Source organism: Phocoena sinus, chromosome 4, assembly GCF_008692025.1.
Source record: "Phocoena sinus isolate mPhoSin1 chromosome 4, mPhoSin1.pri, whole genome shotgun sequence".
Taxonomy (NCBI): Eukaryota; Metazoa; Chordata; class Mammalia; order Artiodactyla; family Phocoenidae; genus Phocoena; species Phocoena sinus.
This window is the reverse complement of record NC_045766.1, coordinates 57441342-57461030: the sequence shown is the minus strand read 5'-3', so window position 1 is coordinate 57461030 and position 19689 is coordinate 57441342.

Sequence of the window (19689 nt, the reverse complement as noted above, 5' to 3'; positions counted from 1 at the left end):
GCAAATAAAATCACAAGATACCACTATACACCTATGAAACCCTGATAACACCAAATGCTGGTGAGGATGTGGAACAACAGGTAGCTCTCATACAGTGCTGTTGAGAAGGCAAAACCGTACAGCCACCTTGGAAGATAGTTTGGTGATTTACCAAATTAAACATACTCTTACCATACGATCCTGCAACCACACTCCTTGGTATTATTCACCCAAAGGAGTTGCAAACTTACATTCACACAAAAACATTCACATGGATATTTATAACAGCTTTCTTCATAATTGCTAAAACCTGGAAGCAACCAAGATGTCCTTCAGTAGGTGAATGGGTAAACGGTGGTACATCCAGACAGTGTAATGTTAGTGCTAAAAAGAAATGAGCTATCAAGCCAGGAAAAGACATGGAGGAACTTTAAATGCATATTACTAAATGAAAGAAGCCAATCTTAAAAGGTTACATACTGTATGATTCCAACTATATGACATCTAGAAAAGGCAAAACTATGGAGACAAAATGACCATTTGTTACACTTCCACTGCATCTCCTGGTTTACCTACTCCAGCTCTGGCATAAAATCATTATTTGATAAACACACTGGTTGATTTTTAGTCACTCAACTAAATCTTTAGCTTCATTTTTTTCTCCCATCTGTAATGTTGGGGGAACAGAAGTTAGACTAAATTTTCTTTAGATTTTCCTTTCAGCTATGGAAATTAAATAAGTTTGCTTCTACATTTTCTCATTTGTACATGGCTTGAATAAACCTTTAACAATCTAATAATCAGGATACTTCTACGAGGCTGGGCAGAATAGATTATATCAAGTATCACTTCAGAGCATATCTGCTTTGTATATGTCTACTCTGTCTTCATTTTAATCACTAGACTACTTGCTCTCTGAGGGCACTATCTGGGTGGGATTCACTCACGTTCCTCGCAAAGTCTCACACAGTAGGGCTCAGGAGGTGACATCATTCATATCTCCTTCTATTTTTTAAGAGCAAAACCAAATATCTAGTATACTAGTTTCATAAGTAAACACAATGGCAATTAAATATCTAGGAGACAGGATAGTCTAGATTTGATTTGTTGGTATCAAGCAAATGACTAAAGTAAATATACTTTGTTACATGCTTTGTATGATTTACTTTCTTGAATTAAAAAAAAAATACTGAGTTTTAGAGAGAAGCGAAAGAGAGAGAAAGAGGGAGGATAGTATGATCTTAGAAACGATTTAGGCAGCAGAAGAGCTGTGCCCGTTTATACACAGACGGAAAGAACTGAGGGAGAGTGAGAGATGGAAGATGCAGGTGAGAGAATAATTGGTGAAGCAAAGTAGCAAAATCCGTGTGAGGGAAATGACATCTGAACCAGAGGTGAAGAGCTTCATCCTGTCAGGCAATGTTTTCTCCTAAAAATAGGCAAGAAGGAAGAACCACAAGATGAAGACCCAGAGATGAACGGATGGAAAGAAAATATATTGAGGTCTTAAACATCTCAGAAAGCAGCTCTGGTTAGGCCCCAGGCAAAGGGCTTAGTCTTTGTGGCAATGCTGGTAAGAAATTGCCAGCTGCTATGAGGACCCACCTACACCTATTATACAATAGCAGGTGTCTGTAGTGGATACAGTCACCTTGGCCTTGTGTCTTTGCTCCAACATTCTGATCTTCTCACATACCCGACCCAGGCCTGCAATGATGGTTACACTTGGCCATATCCTATGATGCAACACATAGGAGAACCCTCCAACTGCTCAGCCCCAGATTTAGAAATTTGTGTCAAAAAGGATTTCAGTATATCAGTTTGTACTTTGTTGGACAGCTGTAATACAGGGAGCAGCAAAGTCTAAAGACCTGTGCTAACAGGAGCCACATGCTCTTTTTTCCCAGTGCTTCACCTCCCTGCTGTAGACATTAATAAATCTGCCCTCTAAGGTCTTCCCTGGTGGCGCAGTGGTTAAGAATCCGCCTACCAATGCAGGGGACACGGGGTCGAGCCCTAGTCGGGGAAGATCCCACATGCCGCAAAGCAACTAAGCCCATGCGCCACAACTACTGAGGCAGCGCTCTAGAGCCCGTGAGCCACAACTACTGAACCTGCATGCCACAACTACTGAAACCCACATGCCTAGAACCTGTGCTCTGCAACAAGAGAAGCCACCTCAGTGAGAAGCCCGTGAAGCTCACGCACCACAACGAAGAGCAGCCCCCACTCGACCCAACTAGAGAGGGTACAGGCACAGCAATGAAGACCCAATACAGCCAAAAATAACCATAAATAAGATTTTTTAAATAAATAAATAAATCTGCCTTCTGTAATTCAGCCAATTCCCTAATATTTAGAATAGACTCTTGGATTTCATGGGGTCTCTAGACTGATATAGATTGCCCTAAATTTAATCATTTCTTACATTAGTCAGAAATACAGTTGTTCTGATTGTGAACCACTGCTTACATGGGGACACTGACTTCACTCATGTCATTTTCAACCTTTAGCTGCACATTGGAATCATCTGAGGGGTGTTTTTAAGTGATTACTTTTTAAAAATAGTGCTGATGCCCAAGCCCACCCCAGACCAATTGTATCAAAATCTCTAAGAGTGGAATCTGGACATTTGTATAGAACAAACCCTGGCTCTTCCTTGGGAAAGCTCTCAATACTTAACCTCTCTTTTCCTCAGTTTCCTCATCTGTATATGAAAGTGATAAAGTTCTCATACAGTTATAGTGAGAACTAGGTGAATAAATACATGTAAAATGCTTAGAATATGCCTGGCCCATCATAAATACTCAGTAAGTGTTATCATTACCTCATAGGGTTATCATGAGAACAAAAGAACTATGTGTTCAATAAGTATTAAACAGATGAATGAAAGAAGTTTGTAAACACTAATGTGCTATTCAAATGTAAAATGTTTGTAATATTTTATGTTGCATGTAGTATACAGGTCTGAATATTACATAAATTTAAGGTTATTTAAATTTTACATTGCTTTAATGCCAAGCACAACATACGTGCTTAATTATAGTTTTAAAACTGATTTGGTTGCATTTTCAAAGATCTTTACCACCAGAAGCAATTCTGTAATGACTATTGAAAATCTCGTGACAATAAAATGGAGTGGGAAGTTTGGGGAAATCATTTTATCTAATGAGATTCTGGAAGACAAGGTACTGGCCTAATTCATTTCTGTGTCTCCTGAGTGTTGTGCAGTGACTGGGGCATATTAGGAACCCGATAAATAGTAGGAAAGAATTGGGAGGTGAAGGTAGGAAGGGGTGTGCATCTCTTAGTCAAATTTAGGAACCCAAAGGAAAATGTTATGGGTTATGTTCTTAAGGACAAACATTATCTACTTTTTATTCATTTTGACTTTGAACAAGTAACTTAACCTTTCTGTGTGATTCAATTATTTCATCTTTAATATTAACATATGAATTAGTACAACTGTTCTACTTGATTTAACAAATTTGAATGCTATTTTACAAGTTTAAATTACTCAGTAAAATTGTGGAAATGATAACAGAGAACTGGAAGGGTGGGTTGGTTTGGATTAATTCAGTTGGTTTCATGGGTACAATGATCATTTAAGATGGGATGGGGGATGCCGATCCTTATCAATCAATTAACTTTTAATATTTACTGAGTGCTTGCTTGATATCAGAAGCTGCAGTTGGTGCTGGTTGGACAGACAAGGCAAGTGCAGGCCATGGTCCCTGACTGCCTAAAGTGGACAGAGCCAGGCAACTTAGTTCTGTTCCGTGGCCTCAGACTTATCCCTACCACTGGTTTCCTTGGAGGCCTGTGCAAAAAATGCCAGTGAATTCAGTCAATTCCAAGATCAGTGCCAGAAAAACCACTCCAAATCCATCCTCTATTCTTTGGAACATAATATGTAAAGTTGTCTTTTAAAGTTTTATCTTGAAATGGCATTTTACTGATTTTTCAGTAAAGAATCTTCCAAAATAGCACAAAGAATATACATCTAAGTTTATTTCTATATAAACACCAACTTGCCAAACACTGGCACTTCCATTCCTTTTGCTGATCTCTTCTTTCAAGTTTATTACTTGTGATTAGGCTCTAACTACTTTTGTGTCTCCACTTTTCACTCCCTTCAATGAATTCTATACCTTGTTGCCTGACTAGTTTTCCTGAACAGGTATTTACACATACACTTAAAGTTGATAAGCACTGACATATTCTTTCTTGAGAAATATATTTTCACATCCAATTTCAACTGCTTCTATTTGTTACATCAGAATGGAGACTTAAGTTTGTTGCATGCAGTCTTTTCTTATATTAAGAAATATTGAGTTTGACAGATATGAAGGAAGTGTACATAGCAGCTTGTGGAAGACCCTAAATCCTCCTCAGTATTTGAATTAATGTTATATCAATATCTTATTAGGCTTAGCTTCTTTCTTTAATTAACAATGGTCCTCTTCTTAATCACTATAAAATTACTAATTAACTGGCTTCCCAGTAGTTTCAAAAGAAATCATAGAATCAACAATATTACTTACTCTGAAAGTGGAAAAGCTGAGCTCAAAAGAGTTGAGATAACCAGCCCACTAAAAAAAAAGGGATAAAAACAAGGCTAGGACCCAGATGTTAACACAAACCAAAGTCCTTCTCTACCTACTTTCCAAATCCACCATCTGTAGTCATTCTTTTTCCTGGATCCTTAATATTTTGCATCATCCCTGAAACACTGTAAAAAATCCAGTTTGTGTTAAAAGTAGATTTAACTAAGAGGTGAACTTCAAAAGGGTCAGCAGCGAAGACTCACTGCTGGGGTTCTGCTCCACTTACTTGACAGCAGCATCTGAGTTCGGTTTAGTTGGCTTTTTGCAAGGGAGAGGTTTTGTCAGGCCAGAACTCTTCCTGTTGTTTTGTTTTAGGTTCACAGGAAAGCAAACCGTCAAGGGGATGTTCTGATGTATCCATGAACTGCAGCTAAGCCATTCAGGGTCTTCTTAAAATAAAGCTCTGCTGGATTTTCTCAGTACAGCCTTCTAAAAGTTGACACAGCAAGAATTGCTTCTCGCCAGGTTCTATTTTTAAATCCCAGTCCAAAAAAAATTGTTAACTTCAAGACTGAGGTTCTGAACCACCTTTGGTGAACCATCTTGCTAGAAAGACTGCTTAGTGGCTACACACTGTTAACCAGGAAGGAAGGAAAGAAGGAAGGGAGGGAGGGAGGGAATGAGGGAGGGAGGAAGGGAGGAAGGAAGGGAGGGAAAAGATGAGGTGGGAGAGAGGAGGAAAAGGAAGGAAGAGAGGGAAGAAGGAAGGATGAGACAGAAGGAAGGAAAGATATCAGCTAATAATAGCTTTTATTTATTTGAGTATTATATGTGTCAAGCACTGTTCTAAGCACTTTACATGTATTAGTTAAATTTTTTCCCACAACAACTCAAGGAGATAGGTTCTGTTATTATTCTCAGATGAGAAAACTTAGGCATAGAGGAGTTAAGTAACTTGCTCAAAGCCATACAGCTTGTACATGTATTGACCTATCTGGTCACCTCTAAATTTGAATGCAGAGTTGAAGTGTAGGTCAACAGCATATATAGAATGACCTCTGGCTTCCAGCCTGGAAGACTGCATTTCTGTTTTTGCTGTTCAGGACTACAATTGTTCTGAAGCTTTTTTATATGTTGTTCATCTATTTCTGTCTTATTGACTGAGCCCTTTCATATTTGACCTAAGATATGGGTGAAACCCAAGCTACTCTGGCTTTGTGTAGGGTTACACTGTTATGCTAGGTAGGAAAAATAATAATAACAGGACCTAATGTATACTAAGCACTATTCCACATAACTCGGCATATATTATTTCCTACAATCCTTATTTATAGGCAGTGGAAATGGGCTGGGAGAAGTCAGGATCCTTGCTCAAATCCAAAAGGTATGGCCATACACAGCCCTTGTTCCTACTGTACAAGACCTGAAGTGCATAGCCTATGCTGATGATAACCAAAAAGACTTTTTCCCATCCAAAGATGAAAAAAGAGCAGAGAACATAAGGTTAGCAGACCTAAATTTGATTCTGTTCTAGCACTTTCCAGATGGACAAAGCACTTTTTCTTCTTAGAATCCATTTCCTCTTCTATTAATATAAATAAGGAATATAATACCTACCTTCATGGAATTGCCTAGAAAAAAGGATATAACCTGTGTAATAAGCATTTGTAAACTCTAAAGCTATAATCATTAAATATAATTCAGATATATACTAAGTAACACACAATGCAATTTATCATAAGACTAATTTAATTTTTGACATGGTCTATTATGGAATTTTCCACCAGATTCTAAAAGGGATAAATTGACTTTGTTTATCATTGTTAAAGAGAAGGAAAATAAAAACTAATTTTCCAAGGGCAACTGTTCTACCACCTCAGAACAAGTTTACATTCTTTCTATTATATCAGCGGTTTTCAAACCTTTGTCTCAATGCCCCCTCTGTACTCTTAAAAAATATTAAAGACCCCAAAGACCTTTTGTTTATATGGATTATATCTATTTGCATTTACTGTATTAAAAAAGAAGACTATGAAAAATTTTAACTATATACTTATTAAATCATTGAAAAATAACAATAAAACACTCATTGCTAACACCTATAGCATTTTTTTAACTCTATTTTAAAAAAATAGAAATTTTGGTGAGAGGCATGGCATTTTTACATTTTTGCAAATTTCATTAATATAAGGGCTTAATAGAGGAAAACTGAATTCTCCTATCTGCTTCTGCAATTAATCTGTTGCAGTTTGGGGGGTTGAAATATAAAAAGAAAAATTTTTCTTCATACAACTATACAGTTGGGAAAGGAAGGAGTATTTTAATAGCCATTTCAAATAATTATGAAGTCTTTGATGCTACATCAAAACTTGACATGTTATTTCTTAAAGTTTAGTAGCAGTGTGGCATTTTCAGTTATATCAATAAACTTTTGCGTACTTTTTATATTAAAATCCATCGTTTTTCCTTACACTTTGAATGGATCTTTAATTCACGCACAGTTTTGATAACATGCCATGTATCTGTCACTTGGAAAATGTTAGTTCACTGAGTTATTCATATCTTCCAAATGTTGCCATACTTCATTATATAATATCAGAAATACTTCATTAATGTCACTGAGCTCATCAGGAACATCTTTAACTATCTGGAAGTTATCAAGTTCACAGTGGCAGATACAAGTTTCCAAAATTCTAACTTTCATTGAAAGCTTGAATTTTGGCAACAAAAATTAGCTGTTCTCCTTGCAAGACTCTCCTCATTTATTTGGGGGGAAAAAAATGTAAGATTTCCAGACCTAAGTAACCATAGTTTGTCTGTCAGTCATTTTTTTCAAGTAAAAATGCTATTTCATTTATTTTAAAGTGGCCAGTTCAGTTCCCAACAAGTACAGTTTGGTGCCACCACCTTGATTCTTACTAAGGTGCTAACAGTTTTACCCACTGTTGCCTTTGCACCATTAATGCAAATGTCAACATAGCAAAAATGATAAATAACATTTTTGTACTATTATGAAAAATAGTTTTAACTTCACAGATCACCTGAAAGAATCTCAGAAACCACCAGGGTTCTGTGGACAACACTCATGAACTAGCATTGCTTCTTTTTTGTTGTTGTTGTTGTTGGTTTCCCTATACACCACTAACCCCTGGGTATTAACCTCTTCAGATATTTGCCAGACCAGGTTAAAAATTCTGTCTCGTTTTAACCTGTAATTTTTACATATGTTTTTGGTCACATATTCTTTATTTTTTTTTTTTACATCTTTATTGGAGTATAATTGCTTTACAATGGTGTGTTAGTTTCTGCTTTATAACAGAGTGAATCAGTTATAAATATGTTCCCATATCTCTTCCCTCTTGCATCTCCCTCCCTCCCACCCTCCCTATCCCACCCCTCCAGGCGGTCACAAAGCACCGAGCTGATCTCCCTGTGCTATGCGGCTGCTTCCCACTAGCTATCTGCCTTACATTTGGTAGTGTATATATGTCCATGCCTCTCTCTCACTTTGTCACAGCTTACCCTTCCCCCTCCCCATATCCTCAAGTCCATTCTCTAGTAGGTCTGTGTCTTTATTCCTGTCTTACCCTATGTTCTTCATGACATTTTTTTTTCTTAAATTCCATATATATGTGTTAGCATACGGTATTTATCTTTCTCTTTCTGACTTACTTCACTCTGTATGACAGACTCTAGGTCTATCCACCTTATTACAAATAGCTCAGTTTCATTTCTTTTTATGGCTGAGTAATATTCCATTGTATATATGTGCCACATCTTCTTTATCCATTCATCCGATGATGGACAGTTAGGTTGTTTCCATCTCCGGGCTATTGTAAATAGAGCTGCAATGAACATTTTGGTACATTACTCTTTTTGAATTTTGGTTTTCTTAGGGTATATGCCCAGTAGTAGGATTGCTGGGTCATATGGTAGTTCTATTTGTAGTTTTTTAAGGAACCTCCATACTGTTCTCCATAGTGGCTGTACCAATTCACATTCCCACCAGCAGTGCAAGAGTGTTCCCTTTTCTCCACACCCTCTCCAGCATTTATTGTTTCTAGATTTTTTGATGATGGCCATTCTGACTGGTGTGAGATGATAGCTCATTGTAGTTTTGATTTGCATTTCTCTAATGATTAATGATGTTGAGCATTCTTTCATGTGTTTGTTGGCAGACTGTATATCTTCTTTGGAGGAATGTCTATATAGGTCTTCTGCCCATTTTTGGATTGGGTTGCTTGTTTTTTTGTTATTGAGCTTCATGAGCTGCTTATAAATTTTGGAGATTAATCCTTTGTCAGTTGCTTCATTTGAAAATATTTTCTCCCATTCTGAGGGTTGTCTTTTGGTCTTGTTCATGGTTTCCTTTGCTGTGCAAAAGCTTTGAAGTCTCAGTGGTGAAAAACTGAAAGCATTTCCACTAAGGTCAGGAACAAGACAAGGTTGCCCACTCTCACCACTCTTATTCAACATAGTTTTGGAAGTTTTAGCCACAGCAATCAGAGAAGAAAAGGAAATAAAAGGAATCCAAATCAGAAAAGAAGAAGTAGAGCTGTCACTGTTTGCAGATGACATGATACTATACATAGAGAATCCTAAAGATGGTACCAGAAAACTACTAGAGCTAATCAATGAATTTGGTAAAGTAGCAGGATACAAAATTAATGCACAGAAATCTCTGGCATTCCTATACACTAATGATGAAAAATCTGAAAGTGAAATCAAGAAAACACTCCCATTTACCATTGCAACAAAAGAATAAAATATCTAGGAGTAAACCTACCTAAGGAGACAAAAGACCTGTATGCAGAAAATTATAAGACACTGATGAAAGAAATTAAAGATGATACAAACTGATGGAGAGATATACCATGTTCTTGGATTGGAAGAACCAACATTGTGAAAGTGACTCTACTACCCAAAGCAATCTACAGATTCAATGCAATCCCTATCATACTACCACTGGCATTTTTCACAGAACTAGAACAAAAAATTTCACAATTTGTATGGAAACACAAAAGACCCTGAATAGCCAAAGCAATCTTGAGAACAAAAAACAGAGCTGGAGGAATCAGGCTCCCTGACTTCAGACTATACTACAGAGCTACAGTAATCTAGACAGTATGGTACTGGCACAAAAACAGAAATATAGATCAATGGAACAGGATAGAAAGCACAGAGATAAACCCATGCACATATGGTCACCTTATCTTTGATAAAGGAGGCAGGAATGTAGAGTGGAGAAAAGGACAGCCTCTTCAATAAGTGGTGCTGGGAAAACTGGACAGGTACATGTAAAAGTATGAGATTAGAACACTCCCTAACACCATACACAAAAATAAGCTCAAAATGGATTAAAGACCTAAATGTAAGGCCAGAAACTATCAAACTCTTAGAGGAAAACATAGAACACTCTATGACATAAATCACAGCAAGATCCTTTTTGACCCAATAAAAACAAAAATAAACAAATGGGACCTAATGAAACTTCATAGCATTTCTTCTTAGGTGTTAAAGGCATGCTTCATTCTGATGATCTTCTGGATTTCTTAAACTTTAACAAAAACTCTTAATGTAAGGTGGATTTTGATATGTAAGATAGATATGAATGTGTGTTAACATGAAGATATTCACAATATATTGTTGAGTAAAAAGCATAGTTTAGTATTTATACTATTGGGCTAGCCAAAAGGTTCATTCAGTTTTCTCCATAAGATGGCTCTAGTAGCACTTAGTTGTCTTTAACTTCATTAGAAACAATTTTGCTAGATTGTATGTGACAGCTGTCATATCAGTGTGCATTTAAAAAAAGACTTCTCAAAATTGGTGAATTTTTGTGTAGCCATTTTAATATTGAAGGCGGAAGAAAAAACCCAACATTTCTGGCATATTATGCTTTATTATTTCACGAAAGGTAAAAACACAATGGAAACAAAAAAAGATTTGTGCAGTATATGGAGAAGGTGCTGTGACTGATCAAACGTGTCAAAAGTGGTTTGCGAAGTTTCGTGCTGGAGATTTCTTGTTAGACGATGCTGCACAGTTGGGTAGACCAGTTGAAGTTGATAGCAATCATAATTAAAATATTGGGAAATGTTATACCATGTGGGAGATAAGCGACATACTCAAAATATCCAAATCAAGCACTGAAAATCATTTGCACCAGCTTGGTTCTGTTCATCACTTTGATGTTTGGGTTCCATTTAAGGTAAGCGAAAAAAACCTTCTTGACCATATTTCCACATGCGATTCTCTACTTAAACGTAAAGAAAACAGTCCATTTTTAAAACAGATTGTGACGGGTGATGAAAAGTGTATACTGTACAATAATGTGGAACAGAAGAGATCGTGGGGCAAGTGAAATGAACCACCACCAACCACACCAAAGGCCGGTCTTCAACCAAAGAAGGTGATGTTGTGTATATGGTGGGATTGGAAGGGAGTCCACTATTATGAGTTCCTTCCAGAAAATGAAACAATTAATTCCAACAAGTACTGCTCCCAATTAGACCAACTGAAAGCAGCACTTGACGAAAAGCGTATGGAATTTGTCAACAGAAAACACATTATCGTCCATCAGGATAACGCGAGACTGCATGTTTTTTGATTACCAGGCAAAAACTGTTACAGCTTGGCTGGGAAGTTCTGATTCATCTACCATATTCACCAGACACTGAACCTTCAGATTTCCATTTATTTCGGTCTTTACAAAATTCTCTTATTGGAAAAAATTTCAATTCCCTGGAAGACTATAAAAAGCACCTGGAACAGTCCTTTGCTCAAAAAGTTAAAAAGTTTTGGGGCTTCCCTGGTGGCGCAGTGGTTGAGAGTCCGCCTGCCGATGCAGGGGACGCGGGTTCGTGCCCCGGTCTGGGAGGATCCCACATGCCGCGGAGCGGCTGGGCCCGTGAGCCATGCCATGGCCGCTGAGCCTGTGCGTCCGGAGCCTGTGCTCCGCAACGGGAGAGGCCACAGCAGTGAGAGGCCCGCGTACCGCAAAAAAAAAAAAAAAGATAAAAAGTTTTGGAAAGATGGAATTATGAAGTTGCCTGAAAAATGGTAGAATATAGTGGAACAAAACGGTGAATACATTGTTCAATAAAGTTCTCGGTGAAAATGAAAAATGTGTCTTTTATTTTTTCTTAAAAACTGAAGGCACTTTTTGACCAACCCAATAAATCCACTTTTATGTCATAAAAATACATTTGTGTATATATACATATATATGAGCATATATATTTATACAGATATATATGTGTATGTCTGTGTATAAATATTGGGGGATGACATCAACAAGAGAGAATAAGAGGGTTTAGGAGTAATGGGAGTTGTTAATCTTTTCCTTTTTGCTATAAAGCAAAAGGATTTCATTAAATGTTTACTGAGCATCATTAATGTGATAAACACACTTCTGCACTTTAAAATTTTTTTTTAGTGTTTCTTATATGGAGACGCTTCTGTTTTTATAATCTTAAAAAGCTTTGTCCATGTGGGGCACAGTCCTATATCCGTGGCTATTCAGCTGTTCCTTTTACTGGAGCCTCACTTCATCTCTAAACTCCTCACACTCGCCTACCCAGGCCGATTTTGCAAGAGTGCAGAGTTTTTTAAAGACTCTTTATTAAAGTCTACATCTACTTCCAAAGATGTATTTAAATTAATTGAGCTGCAGCCAGCCTCTGTCTCTCAGTACTGTGTTATCAATATAGTGTTCACTTCAGGTATTAATTGGAGATTGCAAGAAAAGTCTTCAAAGAGACCCTACAGGGCTCTCAAGTTGATATAAGCTTCATGCTCTTTTTCACTAAAATTTCTCTGCTCTGTATTGTTCAAGGAGTCTTTCTCATTGTCTCTTTATAATTTTGTGATGACCTCCATAATACAGGCATCTAAGATTTGGGTTTGATTCCTGAAGAGGAAAAAAAGGAAAAATGCAAAGGTTAGAACTGACGGAAGAAGATCTATATTCACTGGGATGCTGTGGTCTTATAGAAAGAAGTCTGTTCTGTAGCTCTGAGGTTTGCTTACATGTGAATATCCTTCAGTAGTTTGCATGTAACGTAATTATTTTTAAATATAAATAACAAAGGAGTGTCTCATTAAGTTGCGAGAATCCGCAAAGAAACTTTGAGGAGGAAGATAAATATTGTGATTGAATCTACCTTACTCTACCTCACCTTACTCCAGCTTTCCCCCATTATAAAGTTTTATCCTCTGAAAGTTAAAAACAAGTGAAATGCAATGGAAGCAATGAGTAAATACATTCCTTTTCAGTATTTTATACTCCCTGGGCAGTTCACTTCTTAGGTTTGCATAAAGAATTCCTGTTGTTGGGCTTCCCTGGTGGCGCAGTGGTTGAGAGTCCGCCTGCCGATGCAGGGGACACGGGTTCGTGCCCCGGTCCGGGAAGATCCCACATGCCGCGGAGTGACTGGGCCCATGAGCCATGGCCGCTGAGCCTGCGCGTCTGGAGCCTGTTCTCCGCAACGGGAGAGGCCACAACTGCGAGAGGCCCAAGTACCGCAAAAAAAAAAAAAAAAAGTAAAAAAAAAAAAAAAAAAAAAAAAAAAAGAATTCCTGTTGTTGATGTCCAAAATCACAATAAATCCTTTTAGTTGTTCTGCAGTACTGAAAAATTTTGCATTGTATTTTTTTTAGACTCCCTTTGTTTTTGTCAAGTAGCAAGAAATGAAAAGAAAAGTTTAGATACTGCTTTAGAACTTTACAGAGTGCAAAAATATCCTTCATTAAATGCAAAATGTTTTTCTATATTAGTCAAAATATATTCTCTTTTTCTCTCTAGCTATCAATCTCTGTCTCTATCTCTCAAAAGTTTTTGTTTCATCGTACTTTTCCTAAAATAATTTTACATGTTACCAAAATAAGTGAGTGCCTAGAATGTGTTGTTTGTAGGCCCATTCACTGCTAATTTAATCCCCGACTACGGAAAATACAGATGCTTTTATCACTTATAGTTGCCAGTATTGAAAAAGTAATCTTATGGTACACAAAGTGATGAATTAAGCATGTCAGAATTAGTGTGTGGTCAGCTCTCAACTAACAACACACCAATTGTAAAAGACTCCATGGCTGACACACACTGACCACTTTAGCGGCCCTCAGCTGCTCTCCTTGCTCCACTCTTCTTTCCTCCCATCCATTTCCCACACTTAAGCCAGAGTAGGCCTCCTAAAGCACAGATTTGATAATGTCACTCTCCTGCTTAAAACCCTGCGTGGCTCCACTTTGCCTTTAACATAAAGATGTGATTTTAAGACCCCACCTTCCTCTGCAGCCTCATCTGAGATCACCCTCACAAAACCCAACTCTGCTTCAGCCATACCGTCCTCCTTTCTGATGTTAGAAGACCCTGCCACCTCCTAACTTTGGTCTTCCCTCTGTATGCCCTCTCTTCCACCTGGATGGCTTGTCCTCATCATTCAAATCCCAGTGTCTCTTCCAGGCATCCTCTGATCTTTACACAAAGTGAAGTCCCATGGTCTCCTTCACATCTCCAGACTCCTCTGTCATAGGTTCCTCACAAGTTTATAACTGCTTGCTTAATTACCTCCTTTCCACTGTAGGCATCGAGCTTTCCGAGACCTGGGGACCACACCTCCCCTGTGGGCTCTAGAGCCCGAGATTTCAGCACATTCATAGTGGATGATCAAAAATACTTAGAGGATGAGTGAATAACACAGCCCCTGACCTCAGGAAGCTCAAAATGTAGCGGTAAAGTAGACCAAAAATATGGCAAAATCTATTCCATTATCACCTTAGACATGACACCCAAGTCTCTTTTATTGAAAAAAAATTGATATTTTGAATCTATAGAATGTATTAAAAATAAAAGTTTAGTAATATACTTTTATTGTAAAATACAATATATATAAAATGTTTAAAGTAGTACGAGAATAAAATGAATATACTCCATACTTATGCCAAGAAAAAATAAATTACCATATTTGAGAAGCTCCCTCTATCCCTTATCTCATCACCAAATAAGGGAGGTTTTATAGTTGTTTATTTTTTGAAAACCATTTCTTTCTTATCAGCTGATTAAGTCATATGGAATTTCCTGTAAAAGTCAACAAAGTGCAAAAAATGCCACGTGTATTTGTATGCATTTGTGCTTATTTTTGGATGTCATATTTTCTGAAGACGTCAGGAGTGATCCACTACCTATTACTCTTTTGTGATTACTATCACATAACTGTATTGACTGAATCTAGCATGCCTAGTGCTAAAAGGTTGATCATGCATCAACATGAAGCAACCCTTGTTCTAAATTAATACGATTTTGTCTAAACAAACTCATGAAGTATTTGAACGTCTGACATTGTCACACACTCTACCTTGCATCTTCCCAAGTTAAAAAAAAATTACCTCGTAACTCAAATATACAGTTTCTAGCCATCAAACTCCTTTTTACTTGAGCCAAGGATTCAGAGGATACTTGATCTCAGGTGGTTGGTGACAATACTTTATATAAATAAAACTATGTAAACTTTGCCTTTCATTATATGCCACTTTATTTTTCCCCTCATTCGCAGTAATACTTTTTATATCAAGCAACGTGTTAGTTGACGTTTGTCAAAAAGTTGTGTGTGAAGGGCTACATGTCCCCTGGACTCTGCTGTTTTAATCTTTTAACTGATTGTCACATGTCCAGTGGATAAATGAGCTGTCCATGGCCCAGATCTTTCTTGCGCCTGTACATCCTGTGGCTTAGAAGAGCTCCCTGCACAAGTAATTGCCCAGATGCCTTTATCCATGACACAGATGAATGGGAACCCAGACCTGCCTACCTTCTAGGGATTTCCATGTCTTATCTATAATGTTGTCATCAATGAATTTATAAGCCATTGCAGAAAAGGGGTGAACAAAAGAAGCCATCAGGAGACTGATGGAGAAATGATGATAACTGTAGTGTTGAGTTAGGACTCCTGAGGTTATCAAGGCCACAGGGGAGAGCCCAGCGGTAAGAGTATTGGGCTATACCTCCAGGGAATATCACTCTCAGGAAGAGGAAAGATATATTCTAAGCTGCTGTGGCTGTGTGTAGATTCATATGAAAAAAAATATCCTCATGTTATGTTAGCTCTAATTTTTAGAAAGCTGGTTACAAGTCTATGAGTCACATAGATGTAGCTTAATGGTAAACAACTTTAACTTTCTGCATAGATTTTCTGGCTGAAGCACAAACTTTGGGTTGACTCTTGTCAGAAACAAAATTTCATAGACAAATTTTTCTCCAGCACTGTCATCAGTGTCATCTATGCATCATAGAGGCATAATATACCTGGCAAACAGAATGCTTATAGAGGCAGCAAGTTTTTTCTTTCCTTTTTATTAAAATTAAAAGATTGCTGTTTTCTCTCACAAAGACATGAAATCATCATGTCCAGATCAGTGGTTATAAAGAAGTCATTAGCAGGTGTGCGATGCCAGCTGCACCAACCAAGTGCACCAGTGAGAGGGAAAAGGAGCCACTGGAGAGGCCAGTGATAAGTACTGTTTTTGATTTTGGCGTAACACGCTTCTAGCCCCCGTCTGGTAGGGCCAACGCATATAACAACAAGAAATCATGTCAATAAGGATCAGAAGCAGAGCATCAAGTAACAGTTTGAGTTTTAAAGGATTATTTCTTATTCTTCTCAAGCTGCAAAAATATAGAATACATAGTTTGCCTTCTTATTAGTTTTTTGGGGGAAAGGAGACTTTTTATGTGATAGTAGTGTTTATTTACCATTTGAAGATCCAAAATAATGGCAGTTCTCTCAGGCCCCTTACCTGTCTTACACCAACAAGCACTCCAGCACTGCTCTTTGAGTGATGACAGGTAAAACTGCCAAATGGGAGTGCTTTTAGTTTCGCCTTGCCTTGGAAATAGCGGAAATAGCACCAATACCACATAATGCCAAGAAATCTAGTAGACTGAAATATATGTCATTTTTCAATCATCTTCAGCAGGCAGGAAACAATTTTTATATATCAGTCATTACATGATATACCACTGCATTTACAGCTTCAAGAGCCTAGTCTAGAGGAGATGAGAAAATGATTTTTGTAGAGACAAGAACCTTTCAGATGAAAGAATTGGACTCAGAATTTTCCTGTTAAGTAGGACATCATTTTTTGTTTGTTTTTTTCTTTGAATGTGGTTTTGTTTGGTTTTGGAAGTTAGGGAGGGTTAAGAAGAGTGTATTTATTGTCCTCAAAGTAATGTGGAATATTGCTGCATCTGACATAACTGAAATTTCAAGTTTAATTTTTGTTTTCTGCCTACGTAATCTCAATAAACCACCCAAGTACTGTACTATTCCTTAGAGCATATGTAACCCCTCTGAGTAGCCATCAGCCATCTTAGCCCCGCCTGAGTCTTGCTACTTTTGTTGGATGTACCAGAGGTAAATACTTACTGCATAGCCCAGAGTAAAGTGAAGTTATTTTCAGAAAACACTGATGATCAAAGAATATGAAATTAAGGATGACGATTAATATCAACTGGAACTGCCTATCACACCCTGTATTCGTCTCAGAAAATTGAGTTGTTTGATCACTTAATTTTGACTGAGAGCTATAAAAATCCCAGCCCTTTGATCAGAAATCCTCTTCCCTAATCTTAGTGATAGGACTTATCACTAGCACTGGAAGTGCAGTTCGCTGATTTGCTTTTCAAATGAAAGTAATGATTTGCTGTAGGGTTAACACATCCTAAACTTTTAGTGCTCTTATTTTGGAAGCTTACTAAACCAATGGTTTTGCTTTTTGAGTTTTAAAATTAAATTAAATTAAATAAACCTTGGAGGAAAGAATCTGTAAAACTGTGATAGTATGTACTATATGTACTATACTTTAAAAATAGTGTATACTATATGTACTATACTTTCCCAATTAGTCTTAGCCTTAAAATCAGCAGATAGATGGACAGATATGCAAAAAGCAAGTATAGTAAAATGTTAGTGGTAGAATCTAGGTAGTAAGTTTACAGATGCTCACTGTAAAATTCTTGTAACTTTGCTGTATGTTTGATTTCTTATGATAAAATATTGGAAAAGATATGTAAGAAGGTGCATACCTAATACTGAACTTGTGTTCTTGAGAAAATGTCATCGTACAATGACATAAGATTGAGCAACCTTAATGGATATTTATGTTGGAGAATTCTCATCTTTGAAAAACCTGGAAAATAGAAAATATTCTAAGAAGCTTTAAAACTCTTCAGGTTATTTTCTTATAGACCAAGAGCCACTCTAAAGATAGGAAAGGCAGCATTAAGGAGGGTCTTCAAGGCTATAGTGAAAATTATAATGTGCATCACTGCCATTTTATTGTTCAACTAGTAAGTAACTGGAATATCTATTTTCCCAATTACACTTAGCCTTAAATTCAAAAAATTACTAAATATCTGGTCATATGCATATGACTTAAAACATGGTTTAAAATGCATCAACATATTTGTTGTGCTTACATTTCTTTTTTCACCCAGCAATATACCTTTAGGACAGACTTTGATTACCATATGTTATGTTTGCTCAAGCCTGGCCCGAAACTAAATAATTACACCCTGTGGCTATTTTGTTTTTCCATAACATCACAGTTGGTGGGGGGGAGAACACAACTGTGAATGTCTTTAAAAAAGAAAAACAATAGTTCTTGAAAAATGCCAAGTGTAATAAGCACCTCTGCAAATAATTCTCTGTAATGAATTTCCCCTTCAGAAGGTTGATTTCCTCCATCTATGAGAAAAATAAAAGATCTGCAAATTGTTCTTTTAATTGGTAAGGTGATTACTTTCTATTTAAAAGGTCTGTCCAGGCTTATGTCCTAAATGGAGAAACTCTCAAGCTTTTATTTCAAGTCTTTGGGAAAAACTCCTCCCTCGTTTTCTGTTTTCTCCTTTCATTGTTTCTTTGACTCCCACAGCAGTGGTGTTGGTAGATGTGCTGACACTGCGGATCTTTTAAAAAAAGAAGGGACATGGGACCAAAATATCAAAAACTGAAAGCTAATATTATAAGAGAGAGTGAAGAGGAAAGGGACATATTAAATACAATAAACAAAACATCCACTTCGCCGTCCTACCACACTGGCCACAAGGGACAGAAGCAATAACTGTACCATGAAACTTTTAAAGAAACATTTAAAGAAAAAAAAAACTAGTATTTATCCCTCCAGAAACATATTAAAGGAAGGGTAAAGCCCTGACCCAGTCGCTTTTCTGCAAAGTAGACTTAAAATGAGTCTTTTCTATTGGCAATTGTATAGATCTCTCAAGCAATCATATTTTGTTTTCTTTCTTATTATTATTATAAAAGAAATTCATTCTTATTCCAAAAAGAACTGCCAAGTATAAAGAGAACACACAAATCATGCATAATTCCATCGCACAGAGAAAAGGATTTTTAATATTTGGTATATATCCTTCTAGATTTTTCTTATGTAAATATATACCACAAAATTGTAAATTTTGAAAGAGAAACATGCAGTTTTTCTCCAAAAACACTTTGTTCTTACTTTCTTGCTTCACGAATTATTCCCCTTCACCCTCTGGTATCTACATTTTCACTTTCAGTACTGCTCCTTCTTGAACTATGAACATACTCAATACCTTTACACAAGGAAATGGGGAAAAACTATAACTTTCCTAGTATTCTCACTCTGTATTTTTTGTCTTTTCACTAGCATTCTTGCTCCTCTTTCTCTCTTGCTCTTTTTTTTTAAGCTGTGGCATAAGAACACTTAAGATGAGATCTACCACCTTAACAAATTTTCCCCTTTCCCTTTTTATTCAAGTTTTCTAAGGGAAAATAAGTCCTCTCTCACCCTTACCACCAGTATATTCATTAATTTACTCTAATCTTGGTTCCACCTTCACTAATTCTTCTGTTCCTAACATCCTTGATGACTTCCAAAATGCCAAATACAGTGAAAGTGTGCAGTTCTCCTTATTTAACCTTTCATCCGCATTTGACACCATCTACGACTTGTTTTCCTCGGACTGCATTCTGGTTCTCCTCCTATACCTACGGCCACTCCTATTCTGTCTCCTTCCCTGGGTTCTTTTCTTTGGCCCATTCTTTAAATGTAATGATTCTCCACGACTCCAGCCTTAGTCCTCTTCTCTTCTGACTCTACATTTTCTTTCTTAATGAGT